Source organism: Hyla sarda, chromosome 6, assembly GCF_029499605.1.
Source record: "Hyla sarda isolate aHylSar1 chromosome 6, aHylSar1.hap1, whole genome shotgun sequence".
NCBI lineage: Eukaryota > Metazoa > Chordata > Amphibia > Anura > Hylidae > Hyla > Hyla sarda.
In genome coordinates, this window is record NC_079194.1 from 180714070 (window position 1) to 180735229 (window position 21160).

At 43.1% G+C, this 21160-nt stretch overlaps 1 protein-coding gene across 4 annotated transcripts in view; it reads right to left on the bottom strand.

Moving 5' to 3' along the window:
* Positions 1 to 21160, bottom strand: part of CDH1 (cadherin 1) — a 116380-nt gene that overhangs the window by 54956 nt on the left and 40264 nt on the right. Inside the window, exons 1-4 of one of the 4 annotated variants that reach the window (XM_056525949.1) lie at positions 16885 to 17067; positions 5992 to 6052; positions 5651 to 5729; positions 2636 to 2698 (exon numbers count right to left, since the gene is read on the bottom strand). The gene's annotated coding sequence lies outside the window, so the exon portion shown is untranslated. Of the gene's footprint in view, positions 1 to 2635; positions 2795 to 5650; positions 5730 to 5991; positions 6053 to 16884; positions 17068 to 21160 lie in introns of those variants that run through there. The other 3 variants (XM_056525951.1, XM_056525953.1, XM_056525952.1) reach the window with 3 other exon arrangements.

The window sequence follows — 21160 nt, forward strand, 5'->3', positions numbered from 1 at the left end:
AGAGGGTCATGTGACACATCAAACTTATTGGGAATTTCACACCATACCATCAATTTTTGTGTTCCAACAGTCTTGGAGGGATCTATCCAATGTGGGTTAGTGTCAGACCAATAGCGGTGGTTTTGTTTGTTAACTTCACCATTCACATAAAAGTTTGCCTCATCACTGAACAAAATCTTCTGCGTAAACTGAGGGTCCTGTTCCAATTTTTGTTTTGCCCTTTCTGCAGCACCTGAAATTACGGATACTGGAAGCCTGTGCTAGTATTTCTCCTGCGATGTTGCTATCAGTGTGTGAAGAGTGGGAGAAGAGGATTGCATTGACAATCCAACACAATGGGCAGCACATTGAACACATTTTATAAGTGGTCAGAAACTTGTAAATAACTCATGAAAGAATAAAGTTATGTTAAAACCAAGCACATCATTGTTTTTCTTGTGAAATTCCCAATAACTTTGATGTGTCACATGACCCTCTTCCTATTGAAAAAACTAAAGATGGATTCAAAATGACCGACTTCAAAATGGCCGCCATGGTCACCACCCATCTTGAAAAGTATCCCCCCTCACATGTACTAATGTGCCAAAACCAGGAAGTTAATATCACCAACCATTCCCATTTTATTATGGTGTATCCATACAAATGGCTCACCCTGTAGTATACCACAGGGTCCTCTTTGCTAAAGTGTATCTGTCATTTTAACAACATTCTGACACTCCATAATTTATATCTGTGAGGGTCCAGGTGCTGAGAACCCCACCGATTGCTGTGCAGCTCAAGTGAGCAGTATACAGTTACAATGGAAGCCTATGGAATTGCTGGAAGTCCACTTGACTTCCATTTCACCTGTATATATTGCTCATTATAAAGGTGCAGACCAGAGATGATGGGACACAGCCTGTGCAGCTGCATGCTTCAATTTGTGAGGATCTTAGCACCCTATCCCCAACTATACAAACTTCCCACTGCGAGAAGTTTGTAAAAATGATAGGTATACTTTAAGGCTGGGTTCACACAGAAGAATTTTCTCACTGAATTTTCTCTACATCTCCATACAAAAAACGTTGGCAGAAGTTCTGCCAAAGATCAAGGCTCCTGATGAGGATTATTTTCAATAAGTAAAATCTGCAAGGAAATCTGTAGTGTGAATCTACCCTAAGGCTATGTTCACATGGTGGAATGTCCGCACAAACAAATTTCACTGCGGGCATTCCACAGACAGCGGATCGCCAGCAGAACATGCCAGCGCTAGGACCACCCCATCTCATAGACTGCAATGCATTTCCTTGTGAAATGCCAGCATCAGCTGCTGCAGAATGTCTGAGCGGTAGATTCATGCAGAATTCCGCACGGTCATAAAATAATCTAAATATTGATGCAGACCAAGAACACCTTTTCATGGCAACTCTACTGACAAAGGCACTTTTAAGAAGGATAATGTGCCCTGTCATCCTGCAAATATTGTTTAGGAATGGTATCAAATTCAATAGATTTCATTATGATTTAGCATTATGGGGTTTGCTACAAAAACGAGTCTGATCCATAGAGGCCCACTGGGACTTAAAGGTGCTGCTGCTAATTTCTAGGTATAAGATATCACAGTCCACCTTCAGAGGTCTTGTGGGGTCCATGACATGATGGGGCAGAGCTATTTTGTTGGCACACAGGGGACCTACACAATATTAGGCATGCAGTTTAAATTTTATGACAGATCAATGTAGGCAACGTGAAAGGGACACATGGGCCATCTCTTTTTAAATAGCATTATATTATAAAGCATAAACTATTGTATAATAAAAAGTTCTAATGTACATCATTGGCTGTCATTGAATGAGAACAACAAAACTCATTCTGCATGAGGTTTTCAACTTCAATGCAAGCAAAAAGCCTGAAAATGATAGGGAACAAAAACCCAAAGATCATTAGAAAATCACATAAGCTTTTTATTCTATTCTACAAAATATTAAGCTTTTCTTACATATAGCAGGAGTCCACTTTAAGCTGCGCATACTTTGCAGTGTTTACAGAGAATTAATATCTGGCTATAATGATAATCTTACAGACAAGGTGCATATTTACTAGTGATGCACCGATAATGATACTGGTATTGGTGCAGATAGGGGACATTTGCATGAGTACATGTACAGGTGCAAACATTCCCATACCTGCTGCCGGGGTAGTGGAAAAAAAGGGGGGTGCCGAGCCGGGGCTTATAAACTGTGTCTCACTATCCTGGGTCAGCACCCACATTTAACTATAAACATGTCCTTATGACGTACTTACAGTTAAAGTTTGACAAAGTTTTAAGTTTGACTGCTCATAATACAACTCCTTAAAGCGCAACTGTCATGAAATCTTGGTGCAAGAACCTGCACACAGTGGGGCATTGCGTACCTTGCGCCATGCCTATCCGATCGTCAGTGGCTTTGATTAAAAGCATTTTTTGGCATCATGAAAGCCTGCAAATATTAGGTAAAATCATTGCTATACACACCGCCTGCACACAGTACAAAGGCTGTGTGCAGGTTATTGCACCAAGATTTCATGACAGTTGCGCTTTAATAGTTATAACGGAGAGGAGGAGGAGGAGTAGGAGTTGCATACTCCTTTCTATACATAGATATCAGAGGCTTACCAGTTTTTGCCTTCAGTCATTGTCACAGCTCAGATTTCCTGGTCTTCTCTGCTAGATCAAAGCCTGGTGAAGATAGAAGATTGCTGTAGTATGTTACAGAGGTGACTGGTAATCAGCCATCATTGCCTCTTTCCTCCTCCCATTCCTCTTGGCCTGGCTCTACACAAGACAACAGCTCTCATTTACACGCTGCTAGTTTTCTACACATTTTTTATGATGTGGGTTGTAAATATGCAATAAACACATACCAAGTCCTACTGAAAGGATGACGTAATGTTACTGAATCTATACTGGGCGTAGGAATACAAAATATAAAAAATGGTATATGGCCTTGTCTGTGGTCATCTACAACAAAGCAATTGAACTTGGCATAAAACTATCTCAGCAGTCTCTTGTAAGAACCCGGAGGGTTAATCTGCACTGAGGTCTTTTGTTTCTGGTTACTGTGGAAGCACCCCGTTCTCTGGATGGTCAGCTGACCTCCTTGGCTTTTCACCTGTTTAGCTCCCTATTTAAACCCTCAGTATTCATCCAGGCTTTGCCTATAAAAGAGCTCATACTCCTAGCTAGTGTATCTTGTATTTATTTCATATTTGACCCATTGGCTCCGTTCTCTGGCTCCTCTCCTGTTTCTGCGATTTGGCTTATCTGTTATCTCTTGGTACTAGGATGGATGAACAAGAAAAAAAACGGTGCTAGTAGCGCAATCCACTGCAGAAGCTGTTTCAAGTAGGTATACTTCTTTATTAAGCCGTGCAACAACGCGTTTCGAGGCCACAATGCCTCTTCATCAGGAAGAATGGCTTACGATGTACGATGGCTTAATAAAGAAGTATACCTACTTGAAACAGCTTCTGCAGTGGATTGCGCTACTAGCACCGGTTTTTCTTGTTCATCCATCCTGATATCCATCGGTCGGAGTTCCTCCATACCGACGCCGGGGAAGCAGCACCACCATTTCTTTGGTCTTGAATGACCCATGCGCATATAGTTGTTGTGGCTTTCTCACAACAACACCAGGTGAGCAGTTTTCCTTTTGAGTGTTTTATCTAACGACTCTGCTCCAAAATACCTATAACGATACCGCCCTATGGGAAGCTCTGCCTCTCTTTTGTTCTAGATATATTTATCTCTTGGTACTGACTCGGCTTGTGGACTGTGACATATTGTGTGTGTATGTTTAGTTATTATTTCTGTTAGTGTGTGTGATTCCACACAGTATTCCGACCTCCATCTGTATTGCAAGTTAATTTTGTTGAAGTTTTACTCCCTGCACTTATTCAGGCAGAGACTGTCACCGTGGTTGTGGACCCGTTGCCTAGGGCAGGTACGCAAGTAGGCAGGGCAAGTGGGAGCGGGTGAGTTCGGGGCTTCACTCTTCCCTGCCAATACGTGACATCTCTGTATGCAGATTCTAATACAGTGACCATAAGGTGGTCTACACTTAGTAAGAACTCAGTTATCCTCATACACTGGAGATTGGCAGCAATTTTGTACTCTCTATGGCACTGGACTGAAGTGTCATTCTAGATTACACGTGTGTGTCCTCACATACTGTATGTGAAATGATACTCATATCTTGAAGAAGTTCCAGAGCTTGAAGATCCAAATGTGTCTCTAGTGCCCATAGCATACATTGCTTAGGAAAGCCTAATGCATTGTCTCCAACCTGTTGTTCTCCAGCTGTTGGTAAACCACAACTCCCAGCATATAGAAGGAAGGATTGTCCGGCACCAGGTATGCTCTAAAAGATTGCTTTTATTCATGCCATAGCAAGGAAACAGACATCACAGGACTGTGGTAATCACAGTCCTGTGATGTCTGTTTCCTTGCTATGGCATGAATAAAAGCAATCTTTTAGAGCATACCTGGTGCCGGACAATCCTTCCTTCTATACGCTGTTGAAGCCGGGGCGGGTCCGTGACAGCACAGGTGTGTCGGAGATTCGGCTCCGGAGGTGAGCGGACACCACTGCATTTGGACAACTCCCAGCATCCTCTGATAGGGAGATATAACTTTGCAGGAGGGCTACAGGTTTACGGCCACTGCCCTGATTACTAAAATAAAGGCTTGTGTGAAATTAGAAAAACATGTCTGCTTTCTTCTAGAAAAAGTGCAATTCCTGTGAATGGAGCTGAGCTGCAACACCACACAGAGCCCATGGACAAGGATGGAGCTGTTTCTGTAAGAATGCAGCCATATTATTCTCTTCTCATGCTCCCCTGTAAGCGATTCTTTTTACTAGAGTTTCCATTAAATCCTTACACTTTTCTGCTTTCATCTATGTCATTTACTTGTATACAATAATCCGGTTCAATCAGTGTCCTAAGTGACATAGATATGATGATAACATCACACAAAACCGATATTTGGTGTGCTTTTTTTTCATAGCTTTACAAAACATGTAAGCAAGTGATGGTAGGAAGCATTGTGTAACATCTTCTTATCTGCCTGGGGCTGGGAAAGTAGACATAGGGGAATGTGCTAGGGATAGACACCCCTCCCCCTTCCCCCATACAAAAAACTACCCTGAAGCACGGGATTTTTCTCTTAAAGAGAATGTTTCATCAGAATTTTCGGTGCTGTTTCCTTTCTAACTTTTCATTTTACAATCTATATTTTATAATAATCCTGAAATCTTGCAGTTACAGGAAACTAAGCTGAAACTTTCTATCCAGATCATTTCCCAGTAACGCCTTTCTTGTCAGCACAGACAGTACAGTGAAAGATAAATACACAATAGATACCCCTATATATGACCCCCTGAAAAGGTCACAAAGAATGTTCAGTAATGTCTGCAATTCATCTCGATGCAACAGGTCTAATCTATTGTCGCCATTGTCCAAGAGTACTGCCATAAAGCATATCACTAAATGTTTTTAAAAACAGCTCAGACAAAATGGCAGCCCGATAATAATGCACACAAAAAAAATACAATAAAAAAAATAGAAACAAATAAAAAAATAAAATATAATAAAGTTAATATTTCAGAATCTGTCTCCAATCAGTACTCACCAGTCAGACCCACCAATAGGACATCTATGTCATGTCAAATTGAAATGTTCATTGTGTAAACATCTCTTTAGTTAACACACTAGGAATAAGAAGAGAGGTCTGATATCATTTTTAACTATACCATTACAGTGACTTCATTCGATACAGTAAAATGTCCCCTTTCACCGTTGCTCAACATGTTTTTAACTCTCTACATCTGATTTCACAACAAAGTTCCAGATAGTCTTATCCTTTCTGTATGCCAGGAATGGTAATTCTATGATATTAGTATTATTTACAAAATACCACTTTAAAATATCTGCCTTGTCCTTGTATTATTGCAGAAAAGATTCTTTCATTACCAGATTCAACATGAGGCTTCCTCTGCCATCTTCTAGGAGACTCTTTGGATTTCCTTCAGGCCTAAAATATAATGCACATTTTATCAGGTTTACCTTGTGCCTGAACAGAATCAGAAACAATTCCTTTGCCACACAACATCTGGCTGCAAGGGAGTGATCTTCCCACAGGCCTTGGATGAAAATTCATTAAACTCAATCAGAAGATTGTTTCAGTCTCTTAGGGCCCCACTACATGGCGATTATGGGACAAACAGGCCAACATCCTTCTGTGTAATAGGGCCAAAGTTCAAATGCTTGTTCGTTGGCTGATTGGGTTGTTCTGACCCACTAAAAATATCATCAGCCATCTCCCACACATTTCCCGGGTACGGGTATGTTCACATGGTCGCAGAGTTTTGAAGCAAATTACATGGTGGATTTTCAGCTGGGGGAATTTCTGGCATTTCTGGCATCTGGCATCTGATGTGGAAAACCTGTCATGGGAAACTTGCAGGTAACCCACATGTGTGAACATAAATCTTTCTAAAACAGAACTTCTTGTCTTTTCTCCATCAACTGATACTGTACCTAACCCTGACATTTCCATCTCGGTATGTGGTACTACCATAACTCCCGGGCAGCAGGTTCGCTGTCTTGGAGTTATACTTGACTCTGATCTGTCTTTCACTCCCCATATTCAGTCTCTTTCACGTTCTTGTCACCTGCATCTCAAAAAAATTTCAAGAATCCGCCCATTTCTCACTACTGAAACTGCTAAAACTCTCATTATTGCTTTGATTCACTCCCGCCTCGACTACTGTAAATCTTTACTAATAGGCCTTCCTTTCTCCAAACTCTCTCCTCTCCAGTCCATCCTTAATGCCGCAGCCAGACTCATCTTCCTCTCCAGCCGCTACACCGACGCCTCCTCCCTGTGCCAGTCCCTACACTGGTTACCAATTCAGTCCAGAATACAGTACAAAATCCTCAGTCTCACACACAAGCTCTCCACAATGCTGCACCTCCCTACATCTCCTCTCTCATCTCCGTCTACCATCCTACACGTTCTCTCCGATCTGCTAATGATCTCACACTAACATCTTCTATAATCCGAACTTCTCACTCCCGTCTCCAAGACTTCACTCGTGCTGCACCGGTTCTCTGGAATGCTATACCTCAATCCCTCAGACTCAACAACAACATCCATAGTTTCAAATGTGGCCTAAAAACACATCTCTTCAGACAGGCCTATAACAGTCTCTAATTGGCCTCAACATATCCTCAACATATCCCCAACATATCCTCAATATATCCCCAACATATCCCCAACATATCCCCACACCTCTTGTTTGAATAGTTATTGTGTAATTTTATGTATGATACTTGTCTTTGTTTGTACCCCATAATTGTAAGCGCTGCGGAATCTGTAGGCGCTATATAAATAAATAGGTTGTGTGTGGCAGATGGCTGAGTGCAGCAAAGGAGGAACGAATGATCCAGCAATTGTTTGTGCGGCCCAACCCTCCCATTGCTCAAGCCATGTAATAAGGTGGCTCAGTCCATCTAATATCGCTCATAGTTTGTTATATATACCAGATCCACATACACAATTGTGTCTAAATATTGTAAAGAATTGTATAGAGATCACATTGTGCAATTTAATATTTATTTAAATAGCGCCAAGAGATTCCTGGCAATACACAGAAGATAACTGTTGGCTGACTGCTCGGTGGGCTGACAGCTTTCTCCCCCAATTTCCCCATACACAAGCATGCTTATTTAGGGAGAGGTGAGAAAGCTCTTATCTTCTAAGAGAACAAAAGGATAGAGCAGGTAAAATTGGGAATTTTAAATCATGTCAGGCCGGTCCTGTGGAATGAGTGGATTAGCCATCACCTATTAAATATATATGACCAGCATTAGTCCAGCATAGCAGAACTACAATTCCCAGTATATCTATCTGGCTATCACAGTGTGTTGAGAGTTGAAGTTTTAGCTGATGATCCACAAGTTGAAGACTACTATCGTAAGACTATAAAAAAAAAAAAACAATAATAATAAATAAAGACCCCCCCCCCCCCCCCCAAAAAAAAAATGTATATATCCATGGTCTTCAACATGTGACACTTAAAGGGGAACTCTGGTGGAAACAATTTGAAAACATTTGTTTTCCACTTAACTGTTTTCAGAAAGTTAAATAGATTTGTAAATTAATAAGTTAGACGAAGAAGAAAGAAGTCGCACTCACCACTGGAAGCAGTATAAAAAGTCTTGTCCTTTATTCACACCGGCAGAGTGGAAAGGTAAAATGCGGTCACACACGCGGGGAGTTAGAGCAGCCGCTCTCAAGATGCGCGGGCACACCACCAGCGGCAACTAGTTTCGCGTCACAGACTTGACGCTTCTTCCGGCCAACAAGGTGTACGTCTTGTTGGCCGGAAGAAGCGTCAAGTCTGTGACGCGAAACTAGTTGCCGCTGGTGGTGTGCCCCCGCATCTTGAGAGCGGCTGCTCTCACTCCCCGCGTGTGTGACCGCATTTTACCTTTCCACTCTGCCGGTGTGAATAAAGGACAAGACTTTTTATACTGCTTCCAGTGGTGAGTGCGACTTCTTTCTTCTTCGTCTAACTTATTGATCTGAATTACCTGCCTGTTTGGTCTGCACCTCCACGTAGCTAGGAAGATCTGCCTTTAAGGTCACAGCAGTGCTTTTCACCCCATGCATTGAGGCTGATATATTGGATTAGCAGTGCCTGGTGCCATATCTGTTCTTGCAAACTTCACAGATTTGTAAATTACTTCTATTTAAAAATCTTAACCCTTCCAGTACTTATCAACTGCTGAATGCTCGGTTGTCAGGAACTGTCCAGATTAAAAGCAAATCCTCATAGAAAACCTCTCCTGCTCTGGACAATTCCTGACACAGACCGAGGTGTCAGCAGAGAGCACTGTTGTCAGACTGAAAAGAACTTCACATACTTCTCTGCAGTATACAGCAGCTGATAAGTACTGGAAGGGTTAAGATTTCCCTTATTTTTTTAGAGTTCCCCTTTTGCTAAGTTACAATTCACAGGATGCTGGGAGTTGTAGTATTGCTATAGCTGGAATGTCACAGGTTGGAGATCACTGTTCTGAATAGTAGTTGCTTCTGATGACTCAGATCACAGGTCATGCTGTGAGACATGAAACAGCCAAGGGCAATCTGAGAGTGAGAGACAGGAAGAGAGGGCAGGGCAGAGAACATTCTCATCATTTACAGGAATGACGAAATCAGATATCCAGCCATGTCCATCAGATACTACTAAGATTTTTCTGCTTTATACTTCACAAGATTCCCAATAGTCTATGGGTACATTCCCACATGGCGTATTTGCTGCGTATTTGCTGCTGCATATTTTATTTTCTCTGTTGAAGTCAATGGGTAGGAAAATACGCAGCACCAAATACGCAGCAAATACGCAGCAAAATACGCCGTGTGGGAACGTACCCTAAAAACATACATACACTGCTACTTCACCTGTAGGCTGCCAAATTTATGGGATTGTATTCAATTTTTTCAGTTAATGTGACTGGACTATGAGAATGAACAAAATGAGTGCAAAGCATCATGCACATGCCTGTATTGAGGATATGCGTTGTATGGATACATAACATGGAAGCCATCGATTGCTGTAAGCTCATTTTCTACCTCTGAGCCTTGGCATGCTCCATCACATTCTGTATTACAATGGTATTCTCCCTTAGGCTAAGTTTCTACTTGTTTTTTTTGGGGGGGGGGGGGGGGGGGAACTGCAAAAAAATGCCAATTCTGCCACATGGCGTTTTTTCGGCCAAAAAACGCTGCGGCCAGATGCTAACTGTAAATCAATGAGAAATCGCAAAATTATTTTTCCACTTGGCGTTTTTCAGTTTGGCTATTTTTTTTTTTTTTTTTTATCCTTTTGGCGTTTTTCAACTCTTTTTCTGCGTTTTTCAGCTCATTGGTGGTTTTGCAAAATCGCAGAATGTTGAACCACTGGTGTTTTTCACTTTATATTCTTAATTTTTTAGGTGGTACTACTACTCCAAGCATGGAACACACACTGTTCCATGATGGGAGTAGTAGTACCTGGAATAATTGACAGATCAACCGGGTCCGTTGCGATCCTTCTGTATAATCTCTATGGTCCCCTGCACTACCATGTGTATATATATATATATATATATATATATATATACACACACCTATTCATATTTCCTGCAGAGAGCTGTGAATGGCCAGATGGTTCCAGCCAATCACAGCTCTCTGCAGGAAATATGAATAGGTGTATATATACGTCAGTGCAGGGGACCATAGAAGAGCGTCTGGCCGCCACATCTATACATTATAGAGGAGGATCACAGCGGGTGTCAGGCGGAACATCTGCTGTGATCTTTCCTTAACTGCAGGTACTACAGCTCCCAACATGGAACAGAGTGTGTTCCATGATGGGAGTAGTAGTACCTGTAGTTAAGGAAAGATCACAGCAGGTATCACTCCTGACATCCGCTGTGATCGTCCTATCTATTGCAGAGATGTGGAGCTGCTCTATACAGCACTCACATCTCTGCTCTGTACTCCGTCAAGTGATATGAACATCATTCATTCATATTTCCCACTGAAAGCTGTGATTGGCTGCGACTATCCGGCCAATCACCACTCTGGGCGGAAAATATGAATGAGTGATGTTCTATTCACATCACTGGCCGGAGTACAGAGCAGAGATGCGAGTGCTTTATAGAGCAGCTCCGCATCTCTGCTATATTATGGACGATCGCATTGGGCGAGATGTCTATTAGAACAGGTACTACTACTCCCATCATGGAACAGTGTGTTCCATGCTGGGAGTAGTAGTACTACCTAAAAAATGTCAAAAAAGAGAGGGAAAAAAAGTGAAACACACACACTTTATAAAAAATTAATAAACATTTCGTTATAAAAGATAAAAAAAATTCCCATCACTACTGCATCCTTTTTTTTTTGTACCCAACAAATTTGGGGTACCAAAAAAAAGCGCCAAAGGGGCAAAAAATGCAATTTCCACACAAATGAAAAAACGCCAGAAAAAACGCCAGACGCAGGAAATTGCACTGGCGTTTTTTCAGGCGTTTTTTTTTTTCAAAACTAAAAAAACTCAGGACAAAAGAGTAGAAACTTAGCTTTAGAAGCATTGCTATATAGGAAGAATAAATGCTCCATAGTGACACCATGCAATAGCACGTGGAGTGCCTATAAGTTCACAATACAGAAGGGTAGGTTTGCACTGTTTGTAAGCCTATATTTTCCTAATATAAAAGGCATTCTTTTACTATCACAGACATGTAAGTTTCCATGGTTGTAAAAAAACAAACAAAAAAACTAAGCACTGGCTATATTCTTTACATAGCTGCCTTTTTACCCCCCCCCCCCCCCCCCTCTCAAAAAAAAAAAAGTATAGGATATGGTGGAATTCAGCCTGCCAGATTACTTTTTTTTATTCCTGACACTGCTATTAGGGTTCAACTAGGATGCCTCTTTACAAATCCTTGGGTTTGGCTGCAAATATAATTTGTATGCAAAGCTGTAGTCCCCAAAAAACCATTGACATCCTTGCCCTCAGGACACTGTTGCATGTCAAGGGATAACAAAGGGAGAGGCAGGAGAAGAGTGTGGACACATAGGTACACAACAGCGTGACAAGCAGGGTGAAATCGTTTTGGGAACAGATACACAGATGTATACTTTATCTCTATCTCACAACTGTCATAGTATTGTCACAATTTATGTTTTTACTAGAATTATGTTCACTAACATAAACAGGTATAAAAGCATTGAAATGCGGGAACCAACCAAAGACCAGATTACAGGAGTGGAACAGCATAGTCAGGAGTTACTGTGCAATGGAAGACTGCTACACAGTTATTAGTCTATGATTGACAATGATGATGCTGTCATTTCTTGCAGAATGGTACTTTAGTATTATTGGGCTCTTCCATTATAACAGCTACTTATAAGTGATTCATACATATCAGTAAATTACATCTTACGATGAGCGAATCGAAACTGATGAACCCGAATTCCTTACGAATTTCATGAAATATTCGATTCGCAATGAATGCGAATATCACTAACTTTATATCACGCAAAATGCTTCATTAAACTCCATTTACTGCGGTGCAGGCTCCAAGGCATCTAAAATGGTGGATCCACATGTCAGTACATGGGGCAAGGAATGCTGGGAAGGTGGGAAGGCAGGAAGGGAAGTAGGCGGGATGAACCTGACTCAGATGCCGGATGCAGCCTATCAGCAGCCGGTCACCCCTGTGATGTCACAGCCCTATATATTCAGCAGCCATAATTCCGGCTCCTCACTTCATTACAGTATACTGCAGAAGGATCATAGGACGCAGAGCCTGTGTGTGTGTGTTACAGCAGAGAAAAGCTCATTCCAGCAGGGTTTAACATCCTCTTAGTCACATCAGCGTTCTCGTGAACGGAGAGCATTGTTTTTTTCACTGAAAAGGATTTTTACTGCAGCTATTAACCTCCCAGTCACTTTCTTCGGCATAGTATTACAGATAGGGGCAGATAGCTGTGTGTTGCCTCATACATTTCAACAAGCTGCCTCAACTTCATAAACCTTAGCAGAGGAGGCAGGAATCATTTTTCAGCGCAATTCAGTGTCTTTGTTCCACAAAAAAATCATCTGATGGTTATACTAGTCTGTAGACGGTGTAATACACAACAGTCCATTCCTAATGGTCTTTGACAGAGTGCAATTTTGTGTTTAGTACACACTTTTTTTTTGGCTGCAGCACTGTTGTGTACAACTGGTGTTTTACAAAAATAAGTTTTTTTTCAGGGTACTGTAGCGCATTTTTCTTCCCTTATAAGTGCATACCGCATACGTACATTTAAGTAGTGTACTATTTTGTACCTGTTAATCATTCAAGGGCCTAGATACTGTGAAAGGACAGCCAAAAGTAATCACCGGCTAGTGTTTTACAAAAATACAGAGTTTTTAGGCATACTGTAGTGCATTTTTCTTCCCTCATAAGTGCATACCGCAAACGTACATCTAAGTAGTGTACTATTTTTTTACCTGTTAATCTGTCAAGGGCCTACATACTTTGAAAGGACAGACAAAAGTAATCACCGGCTGGTGTTTTAAAAAACTACAGAGCTTGTAGGTCAACTGTAGCCCATTTTTCTGCCCTCATAAGTGCATACCGCATACGTACATCTAAGTAGTGTATTATTTTTTACCTGTTAATCTGTCAAGGGTCTACATACTGTAAAAGGACAAACAAAAGTAATCACTAGCTGGTGGTGTACTCAGATACTTTTTTAAGTATAATGTAGCGCATTTTTCTGCCCTCATAATTGCATACCACATACCTACATCTAAATAGTGTACTATTTTATACCTGTTATTCTGTCAAGGGTCTATATACTGTGAAAGGACATCCAATAGTACACACCTGCTGTTGTTCTAGACAAATACTGTTTTAGGCGAAGTGTATTGTATAAGCGTATTGTACTCCTCTTGTATATGCAGTATGTCAGGCAGAGTGGTGAAATTTCAATTTCAAAATCTTAAATAAAAAAATCATAAATTTCAATGGTCTCCTCATGCTGCTGCCAACTCTAGGCTGTGCCATTCAGACACTATATGGTCTCCTCATGCTTCAGCCAACTCCAGGCTGTGTCATTCAGGCAATATATGGTTTACTGATGCTGCTATGCCTGGGTCTGGGAATAAAAATGTTGTTATGGTAACACTAGCAACCCAAAATCTTCAGTTTAAATTTCAGAATTGATCTTTTAATCTTAAAGATTGTGAAGCTCTAGTGTCTACTCATGCTGCTGCCAATTCCAGGCTGTGCCATTCAGACAATTTATGGTCTCCTCATGCTTCAACCAACTCCAGGCTGTGTCATTCAGCCAATATATGGTTCACTGATGCTGCTGGACCTGGGTCTAAACATTTTTTGTTACCCTAAGGGTACGTTCACACGTGCGGATTTACAGCGTATTTTACGCTGCAGATCCGCCGCTGAAGGACCTCTGTATGGTGCCCTTAAATGTGCCTGCTCGTACTCGCACACATCAAGGCCGCTTCCCCTGCTCAATGTGCTAGGCCGAGAGCTGCCGCAATGTGCAAGTATACTGCGCATGCGCGCGGCGACGCGCACATCGCAGTGTGTCTGCTTGGAGCGGTGTATTGCCGCTCCGAGCAGGCACATTTAAGGACACCATACAGAGGTCCTTCAGCGGCGGATCTGCAGTGTAAAATACACTGCAAATCCGCTCGTGTGAACGTACCCTTAATCTTCCATTATAATATCAAAATTTGTCTTTTTTTCTTGTGAAGCCCTGGTGTCTACTCATGCTGTTGCCAGCTCCAGGCTGTGCCATTCAGACACTATATGGTCTCCTCATGCTTCAGCCAACCCCAGGCTGTATCATTCAGGCAATATATGGTTTACTGATGCTGCTGGGCCTTGGTCTGGGAATAAAAATGTTGTTATGGTAGCACTAGCTACCCAAAATCTTCAGTTTAAATTTCAGAATTGATCTTTTAATCTTAGGGATTGTGAAGCCCTAGTGTCTACTCTTGCTGCTGCCAACTCCTGGCTGTGCCATTCATACACTATATGGTCTCCTCATGCTTCAGCCAACTCCAGGCTGTGTCATTCAGCCAATATACGGTTAACTGATGCTGCTGGGCCTGGACCTAAAAATGTTTTATGGTAGCACATCTTCAATTTAAATTTCTAAATTTGTCTTTTAATCTTAGGGATTGTGAAGCCCTAGCTCCAGGCTGTGCCATTCAGACACTATATGGTCTCCTCATGCTGCCAACACCTCCACGCTGTGTCATTCAGCCACTATATGGTCTCCTTATGCTGCCAACACCTCCACGCTATGTCATTCAGTCACTATATGGTCTCCTCATACTGATGCCACCTCCAGGCTCTGTAATTTGTGCCACTCTGCGGCAGTGATTCTAAAAGTGATGCCTGTAATCTGCATGTTATTCTGAATAACAGTATTATTTCACTACCCCAGCACACTCCGTATGCGTGTTAGAACACAGCAAAGTGCTCTACTCCCCTATTGAGGCTCTCTGTAGGCCAGAAATAGCATTTTTTTTATATATATATTCTGCGCAAATAAATTTGGATCTAACCAAATCTTTTTGAAAAATTTGGCTAATCGGCCGAATCAAATTTTTCAACAGTTCGCTCATATCTAATTACATCATTGGGGGGCACTTGCAGCTGAGAACTCATAAGGTCTTGACCAGGTCCCAGTACAGATTTTGTGCAGAAATGCTATCTGTGGTGGAATCGGGGTGATGCAAGGTGTAGGGGCAAATGGTATAGTTGCCCAGGGGTAGATGGTATTAACCCCTCAATGTTTGTGACGCCAGGGCGTGGTTTAACCGAGAACCACCCGAACAGTAGCACCGCTAGTCCTAGTTTGGCAGGGCAAGTAACAGTCCAAGGCCAGGTCAGGGTTAACGGTAGCTTTACTGAGGTAGACAGAAGGTACAGTCTTTACAGCTAGGCCAGGATCCCAGAGAGGTGACCAGTAACACAAGAGACCTCGCAGCTTGCTCGGACTTGCAGTGACTTTGACAGACTTTAGCACAGCCATGCTGACTACAATTGACTTGATTTAGGCTTGAGGCCTCCAGATGTGCTGGACACTGGCTCTGAGACCTCTGGACTGGACTTGACCACAGCAGAAAGTGAAACACAAGGCTAGCTGCGGGTCACCTGGGGCTCTCTGGGTAACAAAACATGTGACTTAAACATATGACAACCATTATCATGTGACTAATAACCATGTGACCATATCAAAGGTCCTTTACACTTTATGGGGGAACACTGCAGGTGAGCCCTGAGGACATATAGGGACTCAAGCTGATAGGACTGTAGGATGATACCCCGTACTGGGACATCACATTATTATAAGGGTTCCTTATATCCCCTGAAAATCATCTGTAATTTCGGGAGAAATCCAGCAGCAAGGGGGAGATTTATTAAGCTGTTCCCGTTGTTTTTGCACAATTGTTTTGCGCCTTTTTGAAATAGATATTTTTGGAAAAAGTGGCTGTGGGTTGCAGGGCTGTGCAGTTGCCCATGCAGTGGACAGTATTTATTAACTGCGCCTTTGTTACAAAAGCATAAAATTATTCCAGAAGCGTAAAAAAAAAAACATAAATGTAGACCATGACCAACTTGGCTTAAAAAAAAAAAAGAAAGACCACAGTAAAAAGACTTTCAAGCATGGGGAACCACTTATTTAGAAATGAGTCCTCTTTTAGAATAGAGTAATCCAAATTAGCTAACAACTAAGCACCAAGCAGGGTTGTGTGACAGAATTGTTTTTTTGAAAAAGACAAATAAATTATTATGAAGAGCAATATATTCGGACAGATTAGTACATACAATTTGGACATGCCAGACAAGCTAGTATTATCATGCTGTATTAGATTTCCCATTTGACAACAGCTGGAGTACCCGGGTGGTGTAGTGCAGGTAGTAGTAGGGGCAGGTGGTAATAGCCCAGGGACAGATGGTAATATAATCCCTTGTCATGTTTGTGACACCAGGATGTGGTTGTTTGGTGTAGGGCACCGCCGACAACCAACCCAGAAACCCAGAAACGGCATATATTAAATGAGAGTCCAAAGCAGGTTTTGATGCAACTGGAACTTTACTGAAGAAGGCAATATAACAGTTCTTACGGATAGCCAACTTCCACTGAGGCAACAAGGACACAGGGAACCTCTCAGGCTTGCTTGTACTTGTAGTGGTAATAATGATGATGCAGGCCACTGTATTACTGTCATGACTTTGGTAGGGACAGTAGAGATTTGACTTGTAGACATAGATGAGACTTACAGAGTAGATGTGGCTGCCCGACTTGTAGGTGTTGGCCTAGCTGTACTGGACTGAACTTGTACAGGACTGGTGCTTGCTTTACTGTCCAGGAAGCGAAGGGAGAAGAAGAGACCTAGTGTGGAGACTACAGCTCTTTATATATCAGTGAGCTGGACTAAAGCCCATTGGTAGCTGGTTGCCTGTGGTTACCTGTGTCTCTGGAACTCTGGGTATCAGGTGATCACATATCACATGACCATATCACATGACCATAGGAAGGTCCTATACAGTTTAAATATCCTAATAACCTCTGCACATAGCTTGTATTCACTGTACAATACCGATAATAAACATACAGAATTAATGTACAATAGTAATCATAATAATGACCTAGGAGGATCCTGCAGGAGAGCGCTGTGGACTTGAGGGACTCTACCTGAGGGGACTTTAGGAACTGTACAGAACCATGTTCTGTACCGGGACACGACACTAACACCCAGCTGGAGAGAGTATCGCCTTAAATTGTCGCTCACCTTATAAACTGGAGAGCACAAAGTGAGAGCTACAAGCTTTTAGTCCAGGGAGCGGTGACAATCCTAGTCACAATGGCCTAGGTGATAAAAACGCTGCAGGAGAGACAGCTCGGTAACAGGTAAGCTGGGTTTAGTCTGAGGGTTGGTGTATGTGCCTTACCAGACAGATGTGACAGCTCTCTGTTATTCCAACTTGGGGCACCCAAATTCTGTTGCGCTCCCCAGGTTATGTTATTGAACAATTTCGGCGATTAAGCACCAGTAATCTCTACAGGTTTGTGGGCAGCAGTGTCTCCAGCTGTTACCAGACTATTTAAAACTCTCTGTATGACAATTTTGTCTTTAAAAATGGGCCATCGGTACCCTGGTAATGTCTGGCATTTTTTGTAGCTTTAATTTTAGCTTTGTTCAAAAATAAGACAGACAGAAACACTTTATTAACATTAAACACTTACAACTTACCGAGCACACAGGTTTCTGGAGCACAGGCAAAGGTCTGAGGGAAAACGAAAGCAAAATTCCAATTTGGCGGCTCACAGCAGTTTGTGAGGTGAATTTAAATTTGCACAATATTTATTAAAGTCTGTGGGCCTTTTTGATGAATTTGGTGCACAACAGCAAAAAACTGTGCCAAAAAAGCACATGAAAAAGCACTTTGAACAGCAAAACAATGATAAATCTCCCCCCAGTGTTTATTCTTCCTGCAGAGAAACATTATCTGTTCTCAGCAGGATATCTGTGTAATGGACGGACTGGGTCTTCCAGCATTCAAGACGATCTTTGTAGCTGCTCTCCACTCTGGTTTATAGACTAGAGTACTGAACAGGGTATTTGATAAGTGTTTGTGCTTAGGCCCTGACAGGTTGAGTCCCTCAGTGACCTGGGGGCTCTCCTGCAGTCTCTCCCCTGCTGTTATTATAAATGTAATTTATTATAATAGGATTATAGTCAGTGTCCTATTGTATAGCTAGTCTAAAGGACCTGTAACGTGTCTGAAGGACCAGTGGAATGTCACATGTTATGTTGCCACATAATGGTACCCAGAGAGCCCCAGCTTAACCTATGACCCACAGCTTGACCAATGGCCCTTAGTCCAGCCCCCCTCCTCCACTATATAAAGGGGCGGCCATTACAATTCACTGTTCTCTTACCACCTGCTACTGAGCAAAGCAACCACCAGAGATCTCAGTGCTAGTGACCAGCATCTGGAAGGCCGCAAAGCTACAGTCATTCCAGTAAGTCAAAATTCTATGTCTGATGTCACTACCCATAGTCAAGTCCAGCCTATTGTAAAGCCTAAAGATAATTATCTAAAGTCTATTACAAGCATAATTGGTCCCAGCAAGCTGCAAGGTCCTTCTGGGTTCCTGACCACCTCTCTGGGAATCTGGCCTAGCTTTGAAGATAATTCCATCTGTCTTAACTCAGTAAAACCTCTGTTAAACCATAACTGGTTGTGGACTCTCCTTTCACTAACTAGCCATTGGAATAGCGGAGGTACCGTTCGTGTGGTTCCGGTACCTGAAAACCACTCTGGCGACACTAGGGGTTAACAACATCTTGCCCCAGGGGTTAATACAATCTGGCCCCACCACTTCCATCGCTACACCCCGTGGTCCCGCAATACACCGTGGGTCACCACAACTTACGCGTCACGAACAGGATACGGGTGTGTGCCTTAACCACTCTACCACCAAATCAAGTCAAGTCAGGCCACCCATTAACAGGATACGGGTGTATGCCTTAACTACTCAACCACCAGGCCACCCATTAACAGTATGCGGATATGTGCCATATGCAAGTTGCCGCAAGTCCTTCCCCCCCCCCCCAGGTCTGAACTGTGTCCAAGTCGCATGCCATTGCGAAAGAGTGTACACCAGCAAAATGTACGGGACTGTGTCATTGAAATATGTTTCTGTGCTGGTGCTAAAAAGTGGAGGGGGAGGTGAAAATTACAGTATCGTAGGTGGTAAGGAAATCTGCAAAAGCTGGATTCACAATGTGCAAAGTTAGGCGGGAGGCCATGTTGCGTGCCAAAATGTCTACAGTACCTCCAAGGGTTAACTTGCTGGTCAAGAAGCGCGCCAAAGGATCCCGCCAGAACCAGCTTCCCGCCCACGGGCATGAAAATAATGTCGTGGTGTCCAGCCCAAAATGGAACTTGAAAGGTCTGCCCCTTGTTGCCAGGGGGGCGGATGAAGAGGATGCTCCGCTGACTCACTTCCTGTCCAAGGCTCCACTGATGACATCCTTCCGGCCGGCGGCCATCTTGTTGGAGACCACTATAAAAGGCGATGAGGAGTTCGACCTCTTCATTCTACAGGAAGTGCTGGCAGTGAGCAGTCCCAGCGATCCACGTGTGCTGGGAGTCCCAAGATAGAACCGGAGCCCATTGCCGAGGACTAAAGCAGGAAGATTCCTGGACACAGCTGTGCCACTAATTCCGGTGACTGCGCCCAGCTCCGGAGGTTCCAGTCAAGTACCGGCTGCAGCGCAGACTCTGCATAAACCAACGACTTTCTGCAATAAGTCTCCGGCACCATTGGCAACTAACATTAATCCCTCGATGCCCAACAAAGTCTCCAGGTACTCGCCACAGTCTATTGCCAGGTGTCTTAAAGAGACAGCGCAACCAATTCTTCTTAAAGAGACAGCGCACTCAAATCTTCTTAAAGTAACAGCGCACTCTTGTCTTCTTAAAGCGACAGCACACTCAAAGAGATTGGCAACATGTCAGCACCCAGCACTCCAGATCGACCCAGCGAGAGTACCCCTCCATCACCAGCAGCGGGAACATCTGCTACACCAGCGGTAGGGGTCCTGCCGGTCCCGCTTGCAGTCCATGTCAATCAAGCAGAATATTCAGAGCTTGTTTGTCTTTTACTCTCTCCCTCCTAATCAACAGGTACCGCTGCTCATAGGACAACTACAAGAACCAGCAATGAGGAAGTCCGCACTTGGCCCGCCTCTGAGAAGGCGACGGTAGAGCAGATCTTTGAGGGGTTATACCAGGTATTTCAACCACATTCTCCATCAGAGGTATGCCTCCGGTTGTATGAGAGGCGACAAAAGCCAGGTGAGACTCTGAGAGCTTATGCCGTAGCCCTACAAAATGCCCTAGAGACTGTTTAAAAGTTATACCATATCACTCCCGATAAGGGTAACAAAGTACTGATGGACAGGTTTATTGATTGAGCTCATAACAAATGGGACAAAGTTCAGCTAAGGTTGTTAGCTGTACAAAATCCCAATCTGTCCTTCTTTTAAAAGGCTGGCTATTCAGGTTATAGAGCCCGGGACTGAGTCTGAGGAGAGTTATACCCTTATGCCAGAACCCCTGGGGGCGGCAGCCGGCCTCATACAACCACCACCACCGGCTCCTGCCACAGTGTCCAATACACTACCAGCCTCCACAGCCTCAGAAATTCAGAGTGTCAAACAGGACATTGAAAAATTGACTCAGGCTGTGAAGGAACTTGCCAGTCAGGTCGCTCAGGCCAACCGTGAACAGCCCCTACCTAAGAGACCTTTATCTGCTCCTGCCCCTTGTCAAATTAACCCCCGCCATAATCCGCCCAATAGGCCCCCAGGGACTCAACGGCCCTTTTGTACCTATTGCAACAAATCGGGACAGTGGAAGGTAAAATATTGGGATTTAAATGGATTTCCCCTAAGGTCGCGGAACGGCCCTCAGGAAAGCAGATATAAGGTCCGAACCCAGAACGATCTAAGTCAGGACTCTCACTATATGTTGCTCCCTGCCC